The sequence below is a fragment of the Phocoena sinus genome, chromosome 9 (assembly GCF_008692025.1).
Source record: "Phocoena sinus isolate mPhoSin1 chromosome 9, mPhoSin1.pri, whole genome shotgun sequence".
Lineage (NCBI taxonomy): Eukaryota > Metazoa > Chordata > Mammalia > Artiodactyla > Phocoenidae > Phocoena > Phocoena sinus.
Genome location: NC_045771.1, coordinates 99,680,975 through 99,707,800, shown reverse-complemented (window position 1 = coordinate 99,707,800; position 26,826 = coordinate 99,680,975). Strand labels below are relative to the sequence as shown.

The window sequence follows — 26,826 nt, the reverse complement described above, 5'->3', positions numbered from 1 at the left end:
CCACTGGAGCCTGCCTACTCTAAGGCTTCAGCATGGGAGGGGACAGTTCCACATCTAAGTGGAAACATTTGAGAAGCCGGCTCTTTACTAGAAGAGAAGGAGGTGCTTGCATATTTTCCCAGGGTTTCATTAATTTTTTTCAGGGCCGCCATTTTCTACTTCCTGGGAGTTTTGCTTTGCAATGTACTCCATGAACTTTCAGAGGAGGGCAGTTGACACTTACTTACAGACCTGAGAATCTAGCCCACTGTAATTTTCTTGGAAAACAGCCATGTTTCAAGTTGTCGTATTATAGAAAGTTGATGGTAAATGTCTGCTAGGAATTCATGAGGGCTCCCTGACAAGAGCTGGGATACAAAAACGTTACTTTACTATCTTGGTAGCACAAAAGAATATTCATGTCGGACAGTGTGTTGTGGGATTCCTTGAAATCCACAGTGTAAAATGGCAAGAATCATTTCCTTTGTCTTTCTCTCAGAATGGATTCCAGTCTCCATACAGATCCACTAGCAATGTATAATCTCTTGTCCGATATTTAAATCAGAGTTTTGTTCTTATGAAAATGGTGGGCATCCACCAGACTCGTGCTGAGAAAAGAGTCACCTCTCCCGCTTATCTGCTTTCTGTCCAGGCTGCCCAGATCATGTTCACAAATTCTTTCTGTGGGACTGAATGCGTTTTAAAACATGGCTACATTTTATTTATTTATTTTTCAATTATTTATTTTTAATTTTTTTGGCTGCGTTGGGTCTTCGTTGCTGCGCGCGGGCTTTCTCTAGCTGCGGAGAGCGGGGGCTACTCTTCGTTGCGGTGCGCGGGCTTCTCAATGCAGTGGCTTCTCTTGTTGCTGAGCACAGGCTCTAGGCGCGAGGGCTTCAGTAGTTGTGGCACGCAGGTTCGGTAGCTGTGGCTCGCGGGCTCTAGAGCGCAGGCTCAGTAGTTGTGGCACGTGGGCTTAGTTGCTCCGTGGCATGTGGGATCTTCCCGGACCAGGGCTCAAACCTGTGTCCCCTGTATTGGCAGGCGGATTCTTAACCACTGCACCACTGGGGAAGTCCTAAAAAATGGCTAAATTTTAGAGAGAAGTTTGGATGTGCTGTATGATACCCTTGGTTCCTGGAGGCCCACAACTCACGTTCAGATGAGGATGGGAGCGCTGATAGCAAGAGTGTGGCTTTGTTTGCCCGCCACAAGCTGGATCTCTTCATCCGCTGATCCATCTGTCCTGCCCCAAATGGCCGGCAGGCGCTTCAGGGCCTTAGCCCTGGCTAAACGCATGGCCCGGTGGTACATGACCCCCCATCACTTGCCTCCGTCTCCATGATGCTGTTCCGTTCCCAGCCTGATGAATGAGATGTGGTGTGTTGGCAGTTCATAGACCTCAGGCTGGTTGCTGGGAATAAAAGGTACACACCTGAGGGTGGCAGAGGCGGGCTGACTGACATTAATTATTGACTGTGTGTGAGGTTCTGTCAGAGTGACTCCTTGGTTCCTTCCTTTGTTGGTTCACTCACTCTCTCACTCTCGGGCAGCTAACATTTATTGAGTGCTGGCTGTGTCCCGGATATGGTTAATTAACCCTCACAAACACTGAAGAAAGGAACATTCAGCAGGGCTTGCTGTGGCTTGACTGCTATCTAAGCTTGGATGTGGCAGCATGGAGGTGGGGGTTCCTGAGGACCACGGGGCTGGTGGGTGTCTTGAGGACCTCGGGGTCAGAGCTGGGGGATCCGTCCATTCACGGCTCTCTTCGTATCCATCTCTAGTTACCTCTGATCATCCGATTCTGAATTCTCACTGTCATTTTGAGATTGAGGCTACATCTGCTAGAGGCTCTCTCTCTTGGGGCCAAGGGGCCCTTTGGCTCCTGTGTGTGAGGCTTCTTTGCCATCGTTCGGGACCCTGAGAACTTAGCATTGGCTGGATCTTTGCTTTAGCATGAAAGGAAAAGGAGACTGCAGAAGTACAGACAGACCCAGTGGATGGTTATTGAACGGAAAAGACTGTTCTTTACCCAGCTTCATGTTTTGAAAATGGTCACATTTTCTGGAGAATAGTATAATGAACACTTGTATACCCTTCACCTAGATTTGCTGGGTTTTTTTTTTGCCATTTTGTCACATTGGCTTTATCTGAAAAGTTGTACCCATCATGAACTGTACCCACAAATGCTTTAGCCTGTGTTTCTTGAGAGCAAGAACGCTTTCCCACATCCCTCAACCCCAAGACCATGATCCCTCTGAGCAATTTGATTTTGATTTGTGGACACCAGCTAATGTCCGGTCCCTAAAGTGCTTTCCTGCTGTCCCTAATCTGCTCTGACTTGTGGTTTACATGTCACACTGGGTGACTTCATTTCTCTGTGCCCTGTAAGTGGGAGCAGGCTGCCTGCTTTCTTTATTTAATATTATTATTATTTTTCATGACTTTTCTTTTTCCTGAAGACATTTTTTAAATTAAATTTTTTATTTTGAGGCAGTTGTAAGAAATAGCAGAGATCCTGTGTAACTTGACCCATTTTCCTCCTATGAAAACATCTTGAAAAGCTGTAGGACCATCTCACAACCGGGATGTCGGCATCGATAGAATCAAGGTACAGAACATTCCATCCCCACAAAATCCCTCACATGCCCTTTATAGCCACCTCCACTTCCCACCCATCCGCACCCAAACTTCACCCCAGCAGTCACTAATCTTCAGGTCGGTAATTTTGTCATTTAAAGAATGTTCCATAAATGGAATCATACAGTAGGTAGATTTTTGGAATTGGCTTCTTTTAGTCAGCATAATCCTCTGGAGATCCATCCAGGTTGTTGCTACTTTAATAGTTCATTCCATTTCATGGCTGAGTACTGCTCTGTGGTGTGGATGGACCGCTGTTTGTTCACTGGTTGAAGGTCGTCTTTACTAATATGTGTCTCCAATCCATGAACATGGTATGTCTCTCCAGTTGTTTAGATCTTTGATTTCATTCACTAGCATTGTGTAGATTTCAACATATGAGTTTTGTTAGATTTACACCAAAGTATTTACTTTTCTTTGAGTGATTGTAAATGGTACTGTATTTTTCATTCTGGTCTCCATGTGTTCACTGCTAGTACATGGAAATACAATTGCCTTTTGTATGTTTATGTTGTATCCTGTGTTCTTGGTAAACTCACTTATTAGTTCTACGAGTTTTATTTTGTAGATTTCCTGGGATTGTCTATGTTGACAGTCATATCTGAAAATAGGGGCAGTTTTATTTCTTCCCTTGCATTGACCTTTTGAAGAGACAAGGGCAATGTCCTTGTAGGATATCCCACAGTCTGGATTTGTCTGAGTCTTTTCTTATCACATTCAGGATCACGTAGGTGTGAGGTGAGGTACTCTGCTGACTTCGTGTCAAGAGGTGCAGTGTCTGTTGTCCCACTCTTGGTCCACCAAGCTTAGTTACCTGGTGAAGCCTCCTAGAGGTCCTTGGCGTCAGGTACCTCTTCCCCTTTGTTCCTTTGAGACTCTGAGCATCTTGCTTCCTAACCACCTTTCACTCAGTGGTTCAACATCCAAGGGTGGTCCTTGCCTGAATCGGTAATTATATGGGGATCATGAAATGTTGGACTTTAACCATTTAAGTACTTTGGAAATGTTATCTCACAAGTAATCAGACTGTTAATTACCAATCCTCTTACCTGGGTAGAGTAAGAGGATTTTATTTATTGTGTTTATTCTTTAAATGGCCTGTAAATTTGGCAAAAGAAAAATGCTCTTTAGTTTGTCTTCCTCACACTGTAACTTTGTAACAGTGCTCTCAAGTGCTCTCCAGTGCACCCAACGTAACCTAATTTGGGAACGAGACTGTAGCTGTCATCACAGCCACGCAGCAGATACCTACCCAGGGCTCACTTGCCCAGCTCAGCCCACTGTTTGGGTGGCTTTGCTGAGAGTCTGTGTTTGCTGACATTTGTCTAAGTCAGGGCTTCTTAAAGTGAGGTCTCGGGACCAACGTGAGCATCCCTTGGGGGCTGTTAGAAATGCCAGCTCTGGGCTCCACCACAGACCTCTGTCACACACTCTGGGCTGGGAATGACAGTTACAGGGCGTTCAGATGCCCACTCAAGTCTGAGAGCCATTAGTTAAGTTTATCCATTCCATTCTCCAGTATGGAACACTAGCTGTGGAACTCCAGTGACATTGTTCAGTCAGATATCTTTAAAATTCAGTTTGGCTTTGCCATAATCCACACATATTTTTGTGTCAGACTGTGGCTGGTAGCTGTTCCAAAGCCTCCCAGGGGTCTGTGCCGGGAAGGAGCTGCATTTACTTAGGAGAGCTCCATCCTTTAGCCACCTGAACCCCCAATTCCTGTTCCTGCCCAAGGCTAGAACACCCAGCAGAGTGTGGGATTGGAGAGTGAGGTTCGCATTAACAAGTATAAATTTGGGTGTGTTTTCAGCATTCGTTCATATTTAACTTTGTCCCCGACTAACTGGCTTCCTGCCTTAATGAGTGATACTCTGTGTTTCTGGAGGCCTTTGTTGCCAGCTGTACTGGTTGAGGATAGTTTATTCTTCATCAAACACATGTAGACTGAACTTCTTTCGTGTGTAAGGCAGTGTGCTCTTCATACAAAGTGGGACTGGAGTTGCTTCGAGCTCAGGAGTCTAGCCCTGTGCACACAGGAAACTTGATGTAGGAAGGGGGCGTGTCCATAAGAGCAGGGGAAGGTGCTGTGGGAACTGAGAGGCGACTAAGAGTGAGGCAGCAGAGAGCCTAGTGTGTAAAGCAGGTGTATCCATCAGGGTTCTCCAGAGAAACAGGACTAACACGAGCTACATGTAGAGAGATAGATATCTGTAAGTAGATATCTATATAGATCTATCTATCTATCTATCTGGATAACTATATGAATTTGTGGGGGGCTGGTGTGTTTGAAGTTTGCAGGGCAGGCTGGAGATTCCCACAGGTCTTGATGTTACAATTTTGAGTTGAAAACAATCTGGGGCAGAATTCCTCCCTCTGTCTCCTCCCTCTAGTCTTTTCCCTTAAGGCTTTCAACTGATTGGGTGAGGCCCACCCAATTATGGAGGAAAAATCTGCTTTACTTGACGTCTGCTGATTTCAATGTGAATCGTATCTGAAAAATACCTTGACAGCTACATCTAGACAGACATTGGGTGCCATAACCTAGCTATGAGGACACATAAAATTCAGCACTACAGAGGGGAATCTGGACTACATATAGTCAGATTCAAATAGCAGAATTGCTGTGTGTTATCGTGGATACCCTGGACAGTTTACTTTTCTCTGAGCCTCTGAGGTTAAGGGCTCTTTAGGTCGTCCAATGGCTGTTTACTGATTTATATAAGTAGAATAACCAGAGGTACTGTGGACATCAGGCTTGGTTTGATCAAGCAGCTCAACCATGTCACTGCCCATAAACTCTTCTCTGCCTTGTTTAGTTGTCACTTTCTTTTCCTAGTGGGCCTCCTGTGACTACAAGATGGCAGCCAATTGCCCGTTGCCTACTTCTGGAGAGAGTGTGTCTCTTCTGTGGCCATTCAACGGCTGTCCTTTGGCCACAGAAGCCTTGCACTGACTGGTTAAGCCTAAGGTGTAGGTTTTTCCTGGAGTCAGTGACTGTGGTGGAAGAGGGGAAGATTCATGTGGGCTGGGAAATGTGAGCCGGAAAAGCCACCAACTGTGTCCCCTTGCTCAGTGGCCTCAGCCCAGGGCTGTCATGAGATAATGCGCTGTCTCGTTCAGCACGTGTAAGTGCTGAACAAAGTGGGCTGTGATTATAGTATCCCCTCCCTGGAGAAGCAGGAAAGGCCTTCCTGAAATTGGCTTAGAATAGAACTAGGTGGGGAGGCAGGGATTCCCCAGAAAAGGGTCCTTATTGAAGGGGACTTGCTGGCAGGAGGGGCAGAGTTCTCTGCTGCCCACGAGCCCTGCTCGGTGGCTTACCAGCCCATGATCTTCAGTTCCCTGCATGTCAGCGTGTTTCTCCTGGAAGACAGGTGATAAGGCCTCTGTAAAGGGTGTGTCTTGGCGTGATGGCCAAGTGAGAAGTGAGTGAACGTGTATTTTCTTCCCTTCGCTTCTGGAATGGCTCTCAGCTTAGGAGCCATTTTTATATATTTTGTCTCACTTGGTGAAGTTGACACAACTGTTGTTTTTGGAACCGTTGTCATTGGCTTAGGGTTCGAGAGTCCTTGAAGGGTGAGTCCCAGACAGCGGGTTCCAAGTTTCCCGGCCCCGATGCTGCTTCCTGCTTTCTGCTTTGATGTGCTTGGCCCGAGCTCTGTTGTCCGTGGTAGCGCTGTGCACCGGGCAGAGAGCCTGGCCCTGGTGGTGCCCAGTGAGTACTGGCTTGGCTGCCAGGTGGGGGAAGGAGCAGGGTTGGCCATCACGGTGCCCAGAGCGGCAGTGTCTGGCACACGTCTGGGCTCCCCCGACCCCTGCTGGCGGCTTGGCGTGTAACTGGCCACTGACGAGTTGTCTCCAGGCCCTGATAGAGTTGGCCAGACCTGACACCTACTTCCCTGTGCAAAGTATTGATAAAGCGACAGGCCTTGAACTTCTCAACACTGTTCTTACCTTCAGGCAGATTGCCTAAGAGACCGATGACCTGCTCTGTAGGCAGTTAAGAACCCTACTGGAAAGGCACACCATCACCGTGGGTGTCCACACAGCGGACCGGAGAGCTTCACCCAATGACCCACTTCAGCAGCGGGCACGTCACCAGGATGAAGGAGGTGGCTGTCCAAGCGTCTGTCCCGTCCACCATTGACCAAATAATTCTAATTCCATTTCCTGAAGTCTTTTAAAATGATTGTAAATGGTGCCAGAGATATTCTTTGCAGAATCCCACTGAGGAAAAGTGGGCCGACTTACCTTTCCAAAGTGATCACCCTGCCCTGTGAGTTGTCGCCTTGGAGATAAGGCTGTACAGGGGGTGTTTGCCCTCACTGCTCAAAGGGAGAAATATTCTCCTATCAAACTGCATTGCATTTGGGCCCCAGTTCCCTGTTGGCCTTGAGCTGTCAAGAGGCTTGACCTATGCAGACCACTCACAGTTTGGCATGAGTGACTGTGCCAGTTGCCCACTGTGACACAGGCCACCCCAAACTTAGTGGCTTAAAGCGACAAGATTTATTTCTCGTGGCCTGGGGGGATGGCTGCTGGCGGGCAGGCTGGGATGGGGGATGGAGCTGGGCTCAGAAGGGGGTCTGGCCACCGGCCTGTCTGTCCTTAGGGCCATGGGTCCTGGGTGCTCCTCAGTAGAGAGGTTTTGGGTTGAAGGGGTCAAAGGCAGAAGCTGTGGGCCAGCCCTACCTGTGTGCCAGTACTTCTAGCAGTTCCTGTGGGCCACACACAGCAAGGTCCACGCGGATTCAAGACCCCTGTTGGCTGGGAAGTACGGACCGGTGTTTCTTTCTGAAACGTTGCTAGGCGCCCCCTTTAGTGATGGAGCACATTCCGTTCTACCGTCTGGCCTCTTGTTGATACCAGCGGCACATGCACCTCGGGAATCACCCAGCTCCTTCTGATTTGGGGCCTTGGGTCGGGGTGTGTGCTGGGGCCATGGGACCACGTCACCCAGTCTTCCTGCTGGAAAGAACAGGCCCTCACCTCGTCCTCTCCCCCCTCCTCCCGTGTCTGCACGGGGCTCTTCCTTACTGCACCTTCATCCTCCTAAGGCCAGTAGGGATGGGCTGAGCTGTTGGCTAGCATCCTGGGACAGGGTTTGCTTCTCAGAAGACCAGGGGTGAGGTTACGTGCTCAGCACCACTTCCAAGATGGGGGTCCCCGGGGGCACGTGGCCGAGAGACGAGTCCAGAAGCTGACTCTGGGTCCCCGCGGCCTGTGGACCACTTGTTCCGTGGATGCGCTGACTGTACCTGTCAGCTGACGCTCCTCTGAGCAGGTGCCCGGCTGTGAGGACAGGTGTGGAGCCTGCAAGATGCTCAGGGCCTAGGTCATGGCCACCTTCACCCAGAAGTAAGTGTGTGTGGCCTGAGGACGTGGGAGAGCTGCTGTGTGACCGGGGCAGTTGATTTACGTCTGGGAAGTGTCTGTGTATCATCTGTAAGCTGGGAGAGCAGCCTGTGAGGTCTGTGAAGATGATTTTAGTTCACGGTGATCTAGAAACAGAGAGAATAAATCTGGAACTGGTATGGCTGAGGGGAGGGCTGGTCCTCTGCTCTGGCGTCTGCAGTCTTGCTGGTGTTTGTGTGGGAGTATGGTACTCTCATGCTGCTGTCCTGGGTGGGAACCTGTGGGGCAGCCCCCAGAGCCTGGGTTGCCCAGACACATGCCTTTTAACACAGACATAAATGTGCTTGTTATGTTCATCCTTGAAACCTCCAAATCCATGTTCTAAACCCACAGAATTTTAACTTTATTTACATGACTTAATGCCTTGCCAAATTTCCAAAACGATTTGAAAAGCATGCAGAAGTATATATCTATATATATATCTATATATCTCAGGATTAAATATTCAGAAAGCAATACAGAGAGAAAGAGAGAAAAAACAGATCTGACAAGCCTGTGAGGCCTGTGGAAGGTCAGCATCCAGTGGGTATACAAATATCCTGGTTACCACAATGATTTAGCTGTGAGCTTCCTGGCAGCCAGTTCGATAAGGGAAACAGTTGTTTTCAATTGTTTCATCGTGTCTATAGGACAAAAATAATGAATTCAAGAAAAACAGACAACAGAGTCAGAAACAAGTTATTCCAAAGAGCAGAGATGTTTCTGAGACCGAATCTTTTTTTTTTTTGCGGTACGCGGGCCTATCATTGCTGCGGCCTCTCCCACTGCGGAGCACAGGCTCCGGACGCGCAGGCTCAGCGGCCTATGGCTCATGGGCCTAGCCGCTCCGCGGCATGTGGGATCTTCCCAGACTGGGGTACGAACCTGTGTCCCCTGCATCGGCGGGCGGACTCTCAACCACTGCGCCACCAGGGAAGCCCTGAGACCGAATCTTGAGGGAATGCCTCTGTAGGGTCCCTGCAGTGTTGTCAGTCACCTCCTACAACCAACATGGTAGAGAAGTAGAGTACAAGTCTCTTTAACAACCTCAGTGGTGGCCAAGGGCATTGTGACGAAATGCAGGTCTGCAAGAGGAACATTCCAAGGAATACTGCTCCAGGTGTACAACTTAAGATACAAAGATAAAACGCTAGAATATTGCCCTTGAGCTACAGGAGAATGAACTCCAGGGTTCTGTAGGGCCAAAAAGACATTCATATCTATTCCGGTCCCCTCTGTGGCTGACAAGCGGTGTTTGCCCCCGCTGGCTTCCCCTGGACGCACCGTGGGGGACCCATGCTTCCAATGACTGGATAGAAACCGCCTCAACACTGCTAATTTAGCAGATCCTCGCAGAGAGCATTTGTGCCGCCTCCTTTGCGTTTTGCTTCATCTTCCTCTGAAAATGAGTGAACAGTTTCTGCTGAGGATGTGCTCTCAGGAGCCCAGAGCTGCCCCCCGTCCGGTATGTTGATGACGACCATGTGCGTGAAGTGTGGCCGGTGTGACCGGGGAAGGGAATTCCAAATTCCTCGTTAATTTTAAGTCATTTACATTTAACAAGCTGTAGCAGGGTACTGATATTTTCCCACTGAACACAACTTTATTGTTTTGCTAGGCCTACATTTCACTTTAACTTGAAAATTTAGTGTCCAAACTGAGATGTGCTGATAGCGTGATAGGCACACAAGATTTTGAAGACGGTACCAAAAAAAAAGGTAAAATGTCTCCTGAATAATTTTCATGTCGATTGCATGGTGAAATAATAACCGTTTGGATATATTGGGTTAAATAAAATATATCGTTAAAATTGCTATCACCTGTTTCTTTTCAAAACGTGGCTACGAGAAATTGGAAAACGACTATGTGGCTTGTATGATACCTCCATCGGGCAGTGTGGGTCCAGGGATGTCCAGATGTCCTGGCTTTGGCGCCCTCTTGACCCTGGGGCAGAGAGGGTGCTGCCATGTGGATCCGGGGGCTCCGTCTGTGCGTTGGACTCGGGGTGCACCCCCTCTCCAGCTAGCGAGTTAGAAGAGGGCCAGGGGGTAGAGGCCAAGTCAGTAGCTGTCCTCTCAGGGACAAGGAAGTGTTCCCAAGGCACCCTTGGGCTTAGGGGCCTGGACTCTGGGGGCTGGTGAACATTTGTTGTAGTTATTGAGTCACTGTGGGTATTATTTAAATTTCTAAGATCCTTACTGTTTCTCCCTTGCCGGGGAGGTGAGAGGAGGTGAGATTTCACATGTTCTTGGGAATTTTGGTTTCGAGACTCCTTGCTCTTCTGAGCAGTTTCTTTGTGGATCCTGCCGCTGGGATCGACCATCGCCAAGGAAATTTTAAAGTTGGCCTACAGTCTGCCTTCACTCCGCTTCCTATTTGTTTATTTCGGTGGCCAGTCAAGGGGAGAGGAGGTGAGGTTGTCCTCTGGTCGTCAGCACGGACAGAGCTCTGCCTGCGCCTCGGGCTCCAGTCGGGTGCTGGGCGAGCTGGGGAGCAAGAGGCTACGGACCCTGGTGTGCAGGCCCCCTGGTCAGGCAGGGACGGCCGGCTCCCTGGCAGAGAGGCCGCCCACCCAGTCCGGCACGTCCCCATCCTGGCCGAGGAGCTGACTTCTCTTTGCCTGTTTCCTCCTGGAGGTGGTATGATGGTTCGGAGAAATCACACGGGAAGGCCCAGGTGCACACGTGCCAGGAGTTCGTGGCGGGAGCCTGCGGGGTGCTGGGCGGGGCAACTCAGGAAAGCCGAGGGCTGGGATGCGGGACGGGAGGCCCTAGGCCAGCTGGTGCAGTGCTCGGGGATACGACAAGGCCCGGGTTGGGCCATGGCTGGCCTTGGGCGTTGGGAGACCCTTCAAAGGGAATGTGAAGGTGTGTGTGTGGGCTGTGGCTTTCAGGGGCTCGGAGGTTCATCAGATAATCACGACCGCCCCCACCCTCCCCAAACATGAAGTCTCGTGTTGATGTGAAGGACCTGTCTCGGGCGCGGGGTCCAGGCTGTTAGGCACCTGCTGTCAGGCACCTCTTCATCCTGGTACCCTCTGCTTTAGCGAGGGCATTGGCTCTGTTTTCTCCCCTCCTTGCCAACCCGAGCCTCGGTTTCCCCAGCTGTAAAATGGGGCAGCTGTCACTATTAGTAGTTTTCCTTGCTAACACCCGAAACCCCGCAGAGTTATCGTGATGCTATAGGAAGGGAGCTGTAGGAAAGGGGCCTGAGCTTGAGCTCTGCGCAAACCTGAGTGCTGTCCTTGTGTGTGTTACGGCTTCCTTCCTTTTAAAAAATATTTTATTGTGAACGTTTCCAAACATTTCCCAAAGTAGAAGGAGTATAATCATAAAACCCAACAGCCAGGTTCAACATTTACCAAGGTTTTGCTGTACTTGCTCCCCGACCTCCTCTCCCTGTGACGATAATCTCGGTGATGTTGAAGCCAACGTGACTTTTCACCTGCACGCTTAGGTGTGTGTGCTCTGGAAGTCCCAGGCACTCTGCTTATATAATGGTGACGGTAATTCTTTGGCATCGCCACCCAGTTGCTGTATTGTATTCAGATTTCCTTGGTTGCTTCAAAATGACTTTTCCAGTAGGTGTGTTAGAATTGGGGTCCTAACAAGGTCCCACATTGCGCGGGCCTCTCTCTTAAGTCCTTTTTCAGCCATCTACTCTGCAGCCCCGTTCTCTCTTGTTGAAGACGGCTGGATGGAGGCGGGGAGGGCTTGGCATGGGCGGAGGGGGTAGGGGGTGGGCAGAGATAGACGGGGCGGGGAGCAGCCTTCAGAGTCCGTGTGGTGCGGTGTTGAGGGGGGGTCAGGGGTCATGCCCTTGACCTTGATGGAGGCCTCGAAGCCCGGAGAGCAGCAAGGCTCTCTTCGCTTGCTGGGTGGGTCACGGTGGTTACAAAGGGAAGGTCAGATTCTTTGTGCCGCCTCCTAGCTGGCAGGACATCTGTATGTCCTGACGTGGTTTGGGGCTCTAGGAGGTTTCAGCTGGTTTTCTCACGCCCTGGTCCACGGACTGGCTCCCAGAGGTCCTGCAAAGCCCCCTCCTGCCCTGTAAGGAGGCTCAGTCTGGTGGCAGAGCTAGGTTTTCCAGCTGGGTGTGCACAGAGGGACACCCCACAGGGGACCCCCAAGCGGGCACTGAGGGATGGAGATGGTTGGGACCATGAGTGAGGCTAGTGCCTCTGTACCGGTCACCTGCCTGTCCTATGCCTGCTGAGTGGGGCTGGGGTGATTCTGTCCCAGTTTTTCTAGGGAAGAAACACAATTGAATTTTGCAAGCAAGTGAAGGCAAAGGTGGGCCTCAACCCCGTGTCCGTACAATGAAAACCTGGTGCCCTTTCCTGCCCCCCATACCATGTAGCTATAGTGAGAAGTGCGCCTGGTCGGGCTCCTGAAATCTGGGCTTATGGACACTTGTGAGGAAGGTGGGAGCGTCTGGTGAGCACGTGATGCTCTGAAGAGTACCAAGTCAGCTGAAAGGAGGGGCACAGAAGGGAGCTTTGCATTTTGCCTTAGGCTGAGAAAAGAAAAGAAAACTGTGAGCAGAGGAAGCATTCCTGGTGGGGATTACCTGGAGGTGACCCAGACTCTTTGATCTCGCGTGCCCTGGGCTTGCTGCAACTTGCTACCATCAGGATAGCAAATTTCCTTTCCCCCTTTATGTCGAGAACCTGCACAGGGCTCTGAAATTGGAAGCGCTTCTTTCCTCTTGCTCACGGGAAGCATTGCCCTGTCTTTAGGGGGAGAACGTGCTGTGGCCTCGTTGATGGCGGTGGGAGTGGTCCCGAGGCTCAGGACTGACAGACAGACAGGCAGGCAGACAGCAGAGGTCCTGGGGACCTGCTTACCGCCCACGTCCTACCTGGACCTCCTGAAATAGGGCATCCTTCCAGTTTGTAGACTTTCTCTGGAAAATTCCATGATACATGCTTTTGAACAGTGTGAGGGCACCCCTCAGTGCATGCTTCATTGCATTTGGTGGGATAATTCTTTATTTTTTTAGTTATTTTATATTTGGTTGCGCTGGGTCTTCGGTGCAGTGGTGGGATAATTCTCGTTGGAGGGTTTGCACTAGGAATTGCACAGCATCCCTACCTGCTCTCAGTGCGAGTTAGTGGCTGCCCCCCTTGTGGTGATGACTGAAAGAAAAAAGATTCTGCATGTTTCCAAATGCCCCCGACATCTCTCCAATTATTCGTGGCTAGGGAAATCACTCAGTGCTTAAAAAAAATGAACTAGGATGAAAAAAATTCCAGAGTGCTCTACAAGTTGTCAGGGTTTTTTTTTTTTTTGTGGTACGCTGGCCTCTCACCGTGTGGCCTCTCCCGTTGCGGAACACAGGCTCCGGACGCGCAGGCTCAGCGGCCATGGCTCACGGGCCCAGCCGCTCTGCGGCATGTGGGATCTTCCCGGACCGGGACACGAACCCGCGCCCCCTGCATCGGCAGGCAGACTCTCAACCACTGCGCCACCAGGGACGCCCCCTTTTTGTGTTCATGCTCTATTGCTGGCATCCAGCGCCAGCACTTGGACACATGGCCGGGGTCTTGAGGGGAATGTGCACATGGGGAGGACCCAGCGGCGCCCAGGCTTGGGCCCTGGGTTTGTCTGTCTGCTGGGTGACAGGGGGCCCTGCTTGTCTGTCAAGAAAGAGAAGTGGGGGACTGCAAAGAGAGGTCTCCTTCGGGGGCCAGGGGCCTCGGGGGTGCCCCTGGGGTTCACCTGGAGGCCCCTTTGTGAAGTAAGTTCACACTCCCGGGCTGGGAATGAACCTGGACGATGATCTCCATCACCCCAGAGCCAGCTGTCCTTTGCAGTGGCAAGATGCCTTGGGCGTGGGGCAAGACCGGCAGCAACGATCAAAACTGAGAAACTTGGATTCTTTTGTACCTTTGTTAATTTATCCCGGGTATTTCCACGTCAATGAATATGCATCTGATTGCTGTTTTTTTCTGAGGTGTACTATTACAGATTCCTCTGCGTGTTAGTGCCATCAGTTGCCTTAGGCAATTTGTTGGATATTAAACTGCGTCCGGTTTTTCCTGCTGTGCATACTTCTGTGATGAAGGGCCTTCCAACTAAATCGATCTACTTGTGTGCTCATTGACTTAGAACGCGTTCCTGGACGTGGAATCGCCCACCCTGTGCTTGTTTTACACAAGAAGCGGAGATTTCTGTTTGCATGCGCTGTGCTGGTGGAGTCGCTGCCTAAGCATGTCTTGTGCTTCTCCTGCTTTGGGACAGGACCCCTGTGGTCTGCCTGCCGCCGACCTGCTCTACGTGCTTCACTTTGCAAAGGGCAGTGCGCCGAGCTGTCCCGCGGGCGCTGCCGGGCGGGAGCCCGGGCGGCGTCCCTGATCCCGTTTCCAGCCTCCGTTGCCCATTCATGCGGTAAATAGGTGCGGGCCTTCCCACGGTGACGCGTGACATGCTTGGAGAGGCGTGGGCAGGGAGCGGCGGCGAGCGCGGGGCGCAGTACGCACTTAATGGGCGGGGGCCGGTGGACGTCACCCACGTCACCTTGAGAGGACCCCGCGGTGAGACGCGTGTGGTATTTGGGATGAAGGGCCTCCGGGTGGAAGGCAGGAGGGGAGAGAAGAGACCAGGCACGGGGTGGGCACCCTCTGCCGGGAGGAGCACACGCAGCGACTGCGCTCTGAGGGGTGGGGAGCCCTGAAGGGGTCAGGGAGGGGCCTGCCGAGGGCCCTCAGGAGCACCATTCATTCATTCATTCATCGCTCAGCTGGTGCTTACCGCTGTTCCAGGCACAGGGAATCCTGTGCCAGCCAGGCACACGGGTCCCTGCCCTCTTGGATGGACACGCAGTAAACCTATCCTCATTGCCCCCGGGACAGGAAGTTAGGTAGCCGTAAGGACACTGAAGGAGAACAAGACAGCATGAGGGGGAGCGAGTATGGACCGAGGTGGCAGGGCTGTGTCCTCAGGTGTTGTGCGAGGCCTCTCGGAGAGGGTAACGTTTTGGCAAAAATTTGAAGGAAGAGAAGAGTAAGCCCCACGAGTTGCAGGTGGTGGGAACAGCATGTACAAATGTCCTGAGGCAGCAGCTAGCCCAGCAAGTGGGAAAAGAGCAGGGGAGTTGAACAGGTCCAAGGTGGGCAGGGGTTGGCAAAAATGGTCTATGGGCCCAGGGTCAGAAGTTTGGTGTTTTTTTTGGTTAAAGGTGTCCTTGTGGAAGCTTGGGAGCATTCTGTGCTGGAGCTTTGTCAAGTCCTGATTCCTATTTAAGGCAGGGCCTGTGGACACAGAGAGCCAGTCAGCTTGCTGAGGGGGGGACTGGGGTGGTGGGGATGGAGACCAGGGCAAGGTCTTTCGGGGGTTTGTTTCGTAGGGCTTGCTGACACGTTGGTTGTGTGGTCCTTGTGCGGAGAAAACCCAGAGTTCTGACTTGGAGGGCTGAAGTTAATGATGCTGAGGGGACGGCCCGGTGGAGGTGTGGAGTTAGCGATACCCGGGACTCAGCAGGTGGGGAGAGAAGGCCTGGAGGGGAAGTGGGGTGCCATCAGTGATGATAGGGTGGGATGGAGGGGACAGCTGCGGGGGGGGTGTGCACAGAGGAGAGTCCAGGACGTGTAGAGGTGCCCAGGGGACAAGAGCTCTCCAAGGGAGATGAGGGCAGGCCCCAAGAGAGAGAAGGTACCCGGGACATGGGGGCATGGACTCCAGGAGAGGGAAGTGCGGCGGGTGGGAAGCAGCCAGGCGAGGTGAGAGCTGGGGCAGGTGAAGAGCAGCGTCTGTGGCTGGGTGTCGCGAGCTAGGTGGGGACTGGATGGATGGGGAGGGAAGTCTGGCTGTCGACCCTGGGCATGGACCCTGGGTAGTGGGCATGGACTCCAGCCAACCCTTGAAGGAGTTTCCCCGGAAGGGGATTAGGAAATGGGCCGAGATGCGGGCCCCAGGAGGGCCATCTTTAAAGATGGGTGTCAGGCAGCCTCTTGTGTCTGCTGGGGAGTCAGCACAGGGAGGAAAAAGCTGGTGAGGCTTGGCTGCGGGGGAGCGAGAGTCAAGGCTGCTCTGAGGGCCTCACGGTGCGGGCACCTGCCGTCATCCAGGTGTACATCCTGCGAGCTGGGCAAAGGGTCAAGACGTTCTTCTGCATTTGGTTTGCCGGGGGCACCGGGCTCCGCGTGCTGGTGTGCACGGGGCAACGAAGCACCGCTGGGAGCTGACTGGAGGGCGGTGGATGGCAGCACCCGCTTAGGGAGGTTTCCCGGAGGCCACGCTGAGCGCTCCTTGCAGGCAGTGACCTTGGCTTGTGTCCCTGGCCTTGGCCTTCCCAAGCTCATGCACAGTGGGTGCGCAGTGGACCTGGCCCGCCGATCGAACAGAAGGTGGCCCCTGAGACCCCATGCTCGTAATAGAGGAGATCGGAGAGCTAGCGAGCAGAGCCCTGCACCCGTGCTTACGGGGGCTCATCCGCACCCATCCCACCCGAGACTGCAGCAGAAGCGTGCCAGACATCTAAGATCTGAAGCTGCAGTCCCCCAGTGAGTGCTGATGACCTCTGAAGGTCCCGGCCCTACACAGACCCCTCATCGTCTCCACCAAACTGAATCTTTCCCCCTTAATTCCCAGCCCAGCTTCGGTGGTTGTGACCCCTCGGAATCAGCCACCACTTTTCCTGCTGCACCACCAGGGTCCTGGTTGAAACACCCTTGCCCTCTCTGCTGGCCTGTTTCGCGGGAGGTCTGCCCCCTCCCATCCCCACCCTCTGCCCCCTCCTACCCCTTTGCTTGTCAACTTCTGACTCCTCGTTTTCTCCAGAGTCAGGTCTGACCTTGAGCCTGGCACCCAGTGCCCCGACCCTGGCCTTTTCATCACTGGTACCATCTTCCTCTAGCGGGCTTTATCAGCTCTCTGTCCCTCCCACGCAGTGAACTGTGGGGAGTGAATGGAAGGGTGGGTGCGTGGGTGCTGTGAATCATTGGCAGTCAGCTACTCAGAAATCAAAGGGCAGCAGATATGAGGCCACAGGTTCCAAGGCCCAGCCCAGCTGTGGCCACAGGGTGTGGCCTCCAGTGACCGTTGCCTTAAAACCTGGCGTCTGTCTTTATTGATTTACAGTCATTCATTCCGCCAGGAATGCGTGTCCCGTACAGCCTGGCTCCCGGGAGGACACGTGTAGTTTACTGTGAGTGGGTGCAGGGCCTAGGGACGCCCAGAGAAAGCTGGCCATGGGACAGGGCCCAGGCAGTGTCCCTTGTCTGTCTGACCTCGACGGACAGGTGTCTGCTGCTAGATTAGACACCAGATGAGAAGCCCCAGTGGTCAGGTGGGACTGGAAGTGGAATAACTTAAAAAAAAAAAAATAAAGTAGAATTAAGACGATGGTCAGTACTGTGCTACAGATATATTTTTTAACTTATAAGCTTTAACTAAAAGTTGTTTTAACCTTAAGCTTTAAAGATTATAAATATGCAACCTGACTGACGTTTCAGAAAATTTGGGAACTGACATAAAATCACCAGCTAACCCACCACCCGGCCCATCGTGGGCCGTTGGAGAGTGGCTGACACTGGGCTGTTGTTCTTGGGGCTGGGAGCCGGCAGGAGACCAAGGCACTGGTCAGGCGAGCGGCTGAGGGCTCTGCCCCTCATGTGGGTGCTGCTTCCTGCTCTCTGGGCTTGGATGGAGATTTTGCTGTTTCTTTTTTCTGAGTTGCGGCGAGCAACGTTATTTACTGGATACATGCTTTTCACGTGCTGGAGCGTCCTGGGGCATGATTTGGGTGAAGTAGAGATTACTTTAAGTCAAGAGCATCACACTAGGCCGGGGAACTTGCTTTGCCAGAATTCAGATCAGAGGATTTCGTTATTAGCTCTCTTTGAGAACACGTTGATTGGGCCAGGTGTGTTCCCGGCTTCGTCATGGCCTTACCGAGTTTGAGGGTGACCCAGCTACCGGGGAGTCAGCCCTAAAGTCCTGGCTTCCCCAGAGCAAGATGGGACCCAACCCTGCCTGCCTCACCCCGGCCCGGGAATACAAACACCGGTTCACAGTGACAATAATAAACAGAAACGAGGTCTGCCTTTTCTCAACTTCAGGAAGAGTCAAAACTTGTTCATATTGATGGAAACAGCCCAACTTTCTCAGAAACTGTGATGTTATCTTCCCATTGTCTACTTGGGGCCTCTCAACTTAGTCCCCCAAACTCTTCTGGCTGTGTAGGGACCCCTCTTAGCAGGGGAAGAAGGAATGTTTAGTGGGCATCGTACCAAAGCCTCTCCGGGCGTCATCTGGAGTGAAACTCACAAGAACTGTTTGAGGTCAGTAGTGAGTGTATCATTCTTGTTAGCAGATGAAGAAATAGAGGCCCAGAGTGATGACTAATAAACTCGCAGACACACAGCAAGGAGTAGAACGGGTCCAGGGTGCCCCGAGGTGCTCTCTGTGGCCGTTTGTCCAGCCCACCTCGGTCCAGCCCATCTCGGAGGAGGCAGCATAGCGGTCTTATGGGCAGAGTCCCTCCCCAGAGTTCCAGATGTGGTCTAGCCAGGTTTGGTCAAAGCCAGGGAATACTGGGGCGTTTTTGGTCCGCAGGAGAGCTATGGAGGAAGGAAAAGGCTGGGGTTAATCCAGAGATGAGGCTTGGTGACTCAGAGGGCGCTCTGTCAGTGTCTCCTTTCCAACCATACCCTCCTCGTAGGAGCCAGCTCCCTGGCACACCGGGGGAGGATGTGCTGGGGCCAAGTGGACAGGAGGGCTGCCCGGCTGCTGTGTTCTAGCAGAAGGACAGGCCAGGTGTGGCCCCTCCATCCTCACACCCCGCCTGGGGAAGTGGCTTGGGTTTGGGACCACCCATGGGAGGCTGGCTCTGCTCACCAGGCTAAACTTCCCAGAGCCTCTGCTGGTCGCCAACAGATGGGGATGACACCCCCGCAGAACCGGCGTTTCTGGAGGGGGTGGGAGGTGGAGATCGTCTGTTGCACTGCTGGCATTTTGCGGCCCATCACCGGACCTGACCATGATCTAGATTTTCCTGTTAGGGGAAACCCACTCTGAAGCATTTCAATTTGACTGTACTGGCACACCTCAGAGATATTGCGGGTTTGGTTCCAGACCATGGCCATAAAGTGAATATCACAATAAAGTGAGTCACACGAAGTTTTTGGTTTCCCAGTGAGTATAAAAGTTACGTTTACGCTATACTCTTGTCTGCTAAGTGTGCAGTAGCATTATGTCTAAAAAACAATGTACATACCTTAATTAAAAATACTTTATTGCTAAAAAACGCTCACCATCACCCACGACGCAGGGTTGCCATGAACCTTCAATGTGTAAAAAATGCAGTAGCTTCGACGTACAATCAAAACAAGGTCTGTCTATACTGGGAGGAATTTAAAAGCCCAGATGAGCCATGTCTGTTCTCTTCGGACTTGCACGTTCTCTCTCCACTTTTGGTGTTCTGTGCTGAAAGCAGCAGAATGCGTCTTAAAATTGTGGGTCTCAAGGTCTTGCTTAGGAGCTTATTCTGGGGGGTCTCTTTGCACTTGGGGTCAAGGGATGGTGCAGAGATGCTTGGTGGCGAGTGAGGAGTAAGCTCTGGTTGTCCTCAACATTCATCTCCCCTCAGTACTAAACGAAGGCCACCTACCAGTTTTCCACTGGCCCATTTCCTGAGGTTAGCTAGGATAGGACGGGGCCCCCGCTAGGTCCGGGACGCTGTCAGGAACCGCAGAGGTCTGAGAATGGACACGAGGACTGGGGGCTGGGGGCTCGGGATCTTCAGCTCTGCGACCCCGGGCAGGTCTCCGAGTGTGAGATTCTAGTTTAAGAGACCAGAGTCGCTCGCGGAGGGCAGAGGGCCCTCCAGACTTAGAGTTCCGTCCCGGTGGGGTCATCTCGGTGTGCAGAGAGAAAACTCGACTTAATGCACTAGTGTGATATTTATTATTTCATTCCCCTGCCCCTTCCTGCAGATATTTTCCCCCAGAGCAGGGGGAGCCTGTCCGTGTTGAGGTGGGAGGATGGGAGGATGTCCTCCGTGCCTGTGAGGGCAGAGGCAGGAACATGGTGCGCGGGGTTCGCTTTCTTCTCTTAGGTTTGAGTATGAGGCCTTGGTGTCCGCTCGGGCAGGAGCGCACACAGCCAGGGCCCCCGTGATTTGCTGGTGTCTCCGCAGACCCTGCCCTTATCCTTACTGCCGCACCCTTGTCTCCCTCCACAGGGCAGGTGAGGCAGCTAGGATGCCTCTGCCGCCCCGTCAGGAAGCAGCCGTGTCTCCCTAGCCCCTTCCTTCTCTCTAGGGATGACAAGGAGACAGAGGAGGAATGGCCGGGACAGGGGGACGTAAGGGCCGGGGGCGGGGGAGGCGCCAGCCTTTTCATCCATCCCTTTCTTTTGCTCTTCTCTGCCTGTTCTTTAATGAAACAGTTGTTGTTCTTGAGCAGGGAAGGGGGGAAAAGCACATACCGGATGCTGATTTTTGTAGAGGAAGCACGTTTTCTGTGCTTTTTGAAGGTGAGGGAAGGAAACGCGTGAGAGGGGAGAGTGGAGGGGAAATGCGAACCAGTTCTCACTTTCTTAGCATCGGCCCAAAGCGGTACGCCGAGGAGGTCCCCTCGTCCTGAAAGGGAGTCACGAGACGTGCCCGTGAAGAGCCGCACTTGACGCGCGCAAGGATCCGGGTCCCTGGATGGTGCGCCCACCCCATGGGGCTGCCGTTGTCGCCGCCACAGGACTCCCCTTGAGGGGAGGGGGTTGTGAGCTCAGGATGGGAGTCGCCTTGGACTCTGTAGCCAACTAAGACATTTCGGTGAAATTGGCTGGACTAGATGACCTCCCTTGAGGTCAGGGGACTCATGGTACAGGTTCACTGAGGTTGATTTACTATGACTTTGGTGAGAAACAGAGGGGTGTGGGGGACAAAGCCTGGAGTGGGAACACAGCCCTACAGTCCTGTGTCCTCTAGGAGGAGGTCATTCCTGCTGCTGGACCGTCCTCGCCGATCTAGCGCCCAACATGCGGCACCTTTAATCTGACTCTTGGCCCAAGGATGTCCCCGGGTTAGGTGATGTGCCTCTACTCGCTGGCTCTGCAGTCTTCTGCCCCCTCACCCCACATCCCTGGATCCCCTGGGGACTTGGTTTCCCCTGTGTCCTGTGCCCCGTCCTGCGCTCCCTCATCGTCTGAGGAACAGGCCCTACTGCCATCAGTGAGATGGACTCACAGGGCTCCTGGGTGTCGTCAGGAAGTACTGAAACATGACCAGTGCCCTTCGAGGCCCACTGTGTCCTGTTGCCCTCCTGGGTGTGGGATGGAGCAGGGGCTGGCTGAGCGGGGAAGGGAGGAGGTGGACGGTCTTGAGAGTGATAATTTGCCCAAGGGCTGTGCTTGTGCAGGGCCCACGTGTGAGGCCGGGCCTCTAGAGATGGTCCCTGGGCCTCCAGTGGCCAGCATGACTGGTGTCCCTGACTTCCGACCAGGAGAGAAGGCCAGGCATGGAGGTTTCTGCAGATGAGAGCTGGCGACAGCTTACTGGTATCAGAAGCTCCTTAAACTCAAGCAAGAGGGCTTCCCTGGTGGCGCAGGGGTTAAGAATCCGCCTGCCAATGCAGGGGACATGGGTCCCATCCCAGGTGTGGGAAGATCCCACATGCTGGCAGAGCAGCTAAGCCCGTGCGCCACAACTGAACCTCTGCTCTAGAGCCCGTGAGCCACAACTACTGAGCCCACACGTCACAACTACTGAAGCCCGCGCGCTTAGAGCCTGTGCTCCCCAACGAGAGAAGCCACGACAATTAGAAGCCTGCGCACTGCAATGAAGAGTAGCCCCCGCTCGCTGCAGCTAGAGAAAGCCCGTGCACAGCAACGAAGACCCAACACAGCCAGAAATCAAAACAAATAAATTAAAAAAAAAAAAATAGAATTGCATTTTAAAAAAAACCCAAGCAAGAGTCTTTTGTTATCAGAGGCAAAGTGCTTTTGAAAGTGCTTTAGGTGGCTATTGGAAACCCCTTGGCACTTGGAGTCACAGAGCCATGGATGGGTGTTACTGGCCCGTGGTGGATCTTCTGTGTGATGGAGATGGAGGGGTGAAGACAGGAGTCATTTGCCCGGAGTGTTTGGTGACCCCCACTGCAGACTCTGGGGCTGGGAATGAGGGTGCATCTAGCCGGCAGACGGACCCTCCACGCTCAGCTCCCAGGGACCCCAGATTTTGGCCCCTGTGTCCCTCGCTCGGATCTGGTGATACCTGGTCAAGATCAGGGTCAGGCTGTGCCTCTCTGCAGGAGCACCGACGGTAGAGCCGTGCTCTCATGGTGGCTGTGTCCCATCGAAGGCCACGGTCACTCAGGCTGGCATGGCCAGCCGGCTCTGTCGCAGACTTGGCTGTTTTCCCTTTTATACCAAATAAGGGACAATACTTTGAGGCTATGTGAATCTTCTCCAAAGAGTGACCGGGGCAGAATGGTGGATCATGGCTCTCCTCTGTGAGTTCCCATAATGAGTAGAGGCTAAAAACCTCCACGATCTCTGTACCCCGCCCCCTCCACCTGTCTCCTGCTGCCCTCTCCTGCCCTCGTCCCTCCAGGTCAGGAGGTGCCTTGAGACCATGCAGGCATCTACGTCTCATCGGACCCACAGTGTGTTCATTTAGCTCTTTATTTCTATCAGTAGGACTCATGGACTCATGAATTCCTATTTAACTGAATGGGTTATAATCAATATTATCACTATTTATTTCGATGTTCAAGTTGTCCCAAGTTTGGCCAGGGGCAATCTCTGCAAGCCCACTCCAGTCCCCTGGTGATGCAGCCCCCCTATTCCGGGAGCATTCCTTTACCCTCTGGCAAAAACAAACAAAAAAAACATTGCAGGTTCATTTGTAGCATCCCTGGCTCAGATCTGAAACCAGCCATGTCTCCAAGGAGCCCTGAAATCTTTTACTGGGAGACAGTGCTTTAAAACCGGGACGTGGGTGCTGGATGCAACCACTACTATTGGGGGCTGCTTCAGGCCGCCCACCACGGACAGAGCTGAGGAGTGTATATATGCGTGTGTGTATATGGGTGCGTGCTTGTGCATGGGTGTGTGTGCGTGTGCACGTCTGCATCAGTTTTGACTTCTGTCAGTATCTGTGTCTCTACATTGAAACCACGAGTTACACCAGCATCCGATTCCAGTCCCCCAACACAGCAATCACTGGCATTTTCTTCCTTTCCATGTTAGTAAACCCCTTCACCACCAGGTGGTCCCCAGGACACAGGGTGTTCATGTGGTTCCTTCCCGCTCACCGCTAGAGATTCCCGCTGCCCTCGGGGTCAGGCCCTGGCTTGCTCTGAGGGTCCCCTTCCTCTCCACTCCTCCCGGGACCGAGCTCACCACCCCCATGCCCGCCCTGACGATGCGGCCTCTGCCCGCCTGCCTGGGGTCCAGTTCACGCAAACACCCTGCCTTATGCACAGTGCTTGGTCCCCCGGCTCCTTTCCTGGCTCCTTTCCTGTCCACTCCTCCTCCAGGTCTCAGCCCACCCGTCGCCTGTTTTCCCCAAAGTCCCATGAGTGGCTCAGTGCCCTCTCATAACGCCACACGCAGATGTTTCTGCCATCAGGTAAAGAGGAGTCGTTCATCACCGGAGTCCCCGTGATGCCAGGCACACACAGGCTGCTCGTCAGCATTCCGGGCTGGCTGGCTGAGTGTGTGAGCGAGGGGCCGTGTGGCAGCAGCCCTCCCTCCGCTCAGTCGGACGAGAACCCCGGGGTCCTGGATGGGCCAGCCTCGCATCCCGTGTTAGGGTCGGTCTCACTGCAGGGCTTCTGTCCCCAGTCCAGTCTGGGTTCCCAGCCCGGGTTGGTGATGCAGCCCCGAGGCCTGGCGTTGGAGCTTTGCCCGCACGGTCTGGACCCGGGCCCCCTGAAGTCCGTCCTGTGCACGAAGAACCTCCTTTGTTGCTGGGGACTCGGTGCAGCCGCAAGTCGGAGGCAGGCCGTCCGGCCGGCGAGAAGCAGGGAGGACTGCCGTCTTCCCAGGGGCAGGCCAGGCTGCCAGCACGGTAGTGGGTGAGTCCGGAGAGGCTAGAGTAGCTGGCTCCATACCTGCCCTGGTTCCTGGGGTCCCCGGGGGTCCCTAGGCTGAGCTGGCCTCAAACCCTCACACTTCAGCTTGCCTCTGAGGGACGCAGAGCAGGAGAAGCCTGGGGGTGGGCGGGGCTGGCTGGTGCAGGAGGGTGGAGGGTTAGGGGGCTAGAGAGGGGGCCAGCTGGCAAAGCGGGGCATCCGACAGGGGTCCCAGTTTTGTATTTGGGGAAGTTCGCTTGGGCTGGGGTGGTCTGGGCTGTAGCCCAACGACTGTCTGTGGTCCCTGGTTCTCACTTTGTTGTCATTATCTGTGAGGTGTGGTCGCACGCATGTGATGGATTATTAGTAATAAAGTGTGGGAATCTTCTGAACGATGTACTTTTTAATCTAGTGAGAGGAGATTCAGGTGTCCCCTGTGAAAACACCCGTTTGTCTTCCAATCTGGCAGCCACGGGCCTAGGAGCTCTGGTGCCCAGGACCTTCATTTCCAGGGGCCCCGTAGAGTGTGGAGCCCGGTCCTTGAGTTCAAGGAGCTTTATCATTTTGGGAGTTACCTGTTCTTTGCTGGGATTCAGGTTCCTTCTGCTGGTTCCATGGGTGAGACTGGCGATAGGTCCAGCCGGCGTCTGGAAGAAGTGTCTGCGTTGGGCGCCCCCGGACAGCAGAAAATGTGCTTCTAGCTCAGCTTGCGGACGCGGCTCTGGGCTCCGTCTTGTGTTAGATGTTGGGGACTCAAATGAATCTGATACAGATGTGCGTTCTTAGGGATCCTGCAGTCCCATGGGGCTGAGGGATACGTATGAAGAAATAGCACTGAGACGTGTTTGCAAAAACTAAAGTTTAACTACTCTATAGAAAAAGTGAATAGTAATGAATGAATCTGGAAAATGAATTGATGAACAAACGAACGAATGACTGTAGAGACAGATGAATAATAATCTTATCTGAAGGATGGAGGGAAATGAGAATGAATGGGTGGCTGTCAGGCAAGGGATCAGAAGACAGAATGGTGTGTTCCTGTTTTTGTGTGTGTGTGTGTGTGTGTGTGTGTGTGTGTGTGTGTGTGTGTGTGGTTGAAAGTTGAAGAGCAGCTTTGCTATTCCACCCCAGAAATGGAAAGATGGGTATTCAGTGCCAGAACCTGAGAGGTTAATGCTGGCCTTTGAATTGATGGCTGGAATTCGCACATGTGTTAACCATAAAGGCCCAGGTCTAGCCCACCCAGACTGCTCTCCGAAGCTAAGACATTTGGAGTTGCAAGCGGAGTTGAAGATCTGAAGTGTTACACCAACACAGGTCATTAGTATTGCACCCTGGGCTGGGCGTGGAGGCCGGCCAAGCCACTAGGGCACACAGTTCTGCTATGGCTGAGGCCATACAGCTCCCCAGGCCATGTGCTACTATGCATGGGCCTCCTCTACAGGACCCCACGGAAGGGAGGATGTGGCCTCAGCCGAACGTGTCCACGATCGAGGGAGCCTTTCCCAGGGGTGGGTTGCCAGAGCTTTCCATGGTGGAAAGCTTAGATCCACTGCTCCACGACCCCAGCCCAAGACAAGTCAGTCCTGTGGGGTCTGACAGGCATCGAAACAGGGCCATTCTGTCTGTGGATCATGCCCACCCACCCCTCTGGGCTGTCCTTCAGGCTAAGTGACCCTTCCACTTTCCAGGTGTCTGACTACCTCTTCGTGTGACACCTGGACCCCACCATCCCAGTCACCTCCATCTCCTTAAAAAAATTAAGAACAGGCTTTTCATTTCCTTCTAAAATCACAGACCCAGAGAGGAAAATGGGTTGTGCTTTGCTGGGAGCTGGATGGCACCTTGGATGGGAAGGGGACGGAGGGGTGCGGTGGATCCCAGACCCCAGGTGTGGAAGGCGCCATAACCGTTCACTTTGAGCTTGCTGGAACCTCTACCTGGTTCTCAACCCTCTTTGGCAAGGCTGCTGCTGCTTGCTTTTCTTAGTTGAAGAAGCAAATTGGAAAGAGGCCTTTCTGCATGAGAGTTTTCCTTCTTTCCACTCCAAAGCCACTGTTTGCTAGCAGTGTAGATTACCAGTGATACTGACCATTACAGATGCAGGTTTACTGGACAGTATACAAGATTTAAAATCCCCGAAGGCAAAGAGCCTGCGGGTTTTGATTTTAAGCCCCAGGGTCTGCATTCTTGGAGAGGTCTGAAATCCTAGTCAAGCTGTACTCCAGCCAGAGGCGGGGGTAAATCCAGTGGGAGGGCGGAGGGCGACGGAGGGCAATGGAAGGTTTGCCCCCCAGCCCTGCCCTAGGAGGCGTTCTTCTCCACTTTTCCTGGGTTTGGCTGAGAAGCCTTTTGCCTTCTCTCTGGAGCTGCGTCTGGGGTGGGGGAGGGAGGGCTAATTCGTGTCAGATGGAGGGGCGCCGGGGGACCGTGCGCTCACTCTTCTGGCTTTTGTTCCCGGCATCTGACTTCTGACGGCAGAGTGGACTTGGAGTTGGCGGCCGCTTCTTTCCGGGGCTCCCGGGGTCGAACTTTTCCTGACGCCGAGACGCAGGGGCTCAGGAGGAATACCTGCCTGGCACCGCCGCCGGAGAGGGGTCCGCGCCTGCCTCTGCCTTCCTCGCCCGGCCCGGCTCTCCGCGGGGGCCAGGGCGGCCATGCGGCTGCGCGCCCTGACACCCGGGCCGCCTGGAGGGTGCGCGCGCGGGGCGCGGGTGCGCCGGCACCGGCGCCAGGTGAGTGGGAGCCCCGAGACGGGGGAGGGGCGCTGGAGCAAGGGTCAGGGTGCTGGG

At 53.3% G+C, this 26,826-nt stretch overlaps 1 protein-coding gene across 3 annotated transcripts in view; it reads left to right on the top strand.

The window, feature by feature from the left end:
- The window catches only part of TNS3 (tensin 3), a 226,770-nt gene that overhangs the window by 10,475 nt on the left and 189,469 nt on the right, over positions 1-26,826 (top strand). Inside the window, exon 1 of one of the 3 annotated variants that reach the window (XM_032643768.1) lies at positions 26,752-26,769. The exons of the other annotated variants lie outside the window; for them this stretch is intronic. The gene's annotated coding sequence lies outside the window, so the exon portion shown is untranslated. Of the gene's footprint in view, positions 1-26,751; positions 26,770-26,826 lie in introns of those variants that run through there. 3 annotated transcript variants of the gene reach the window in all.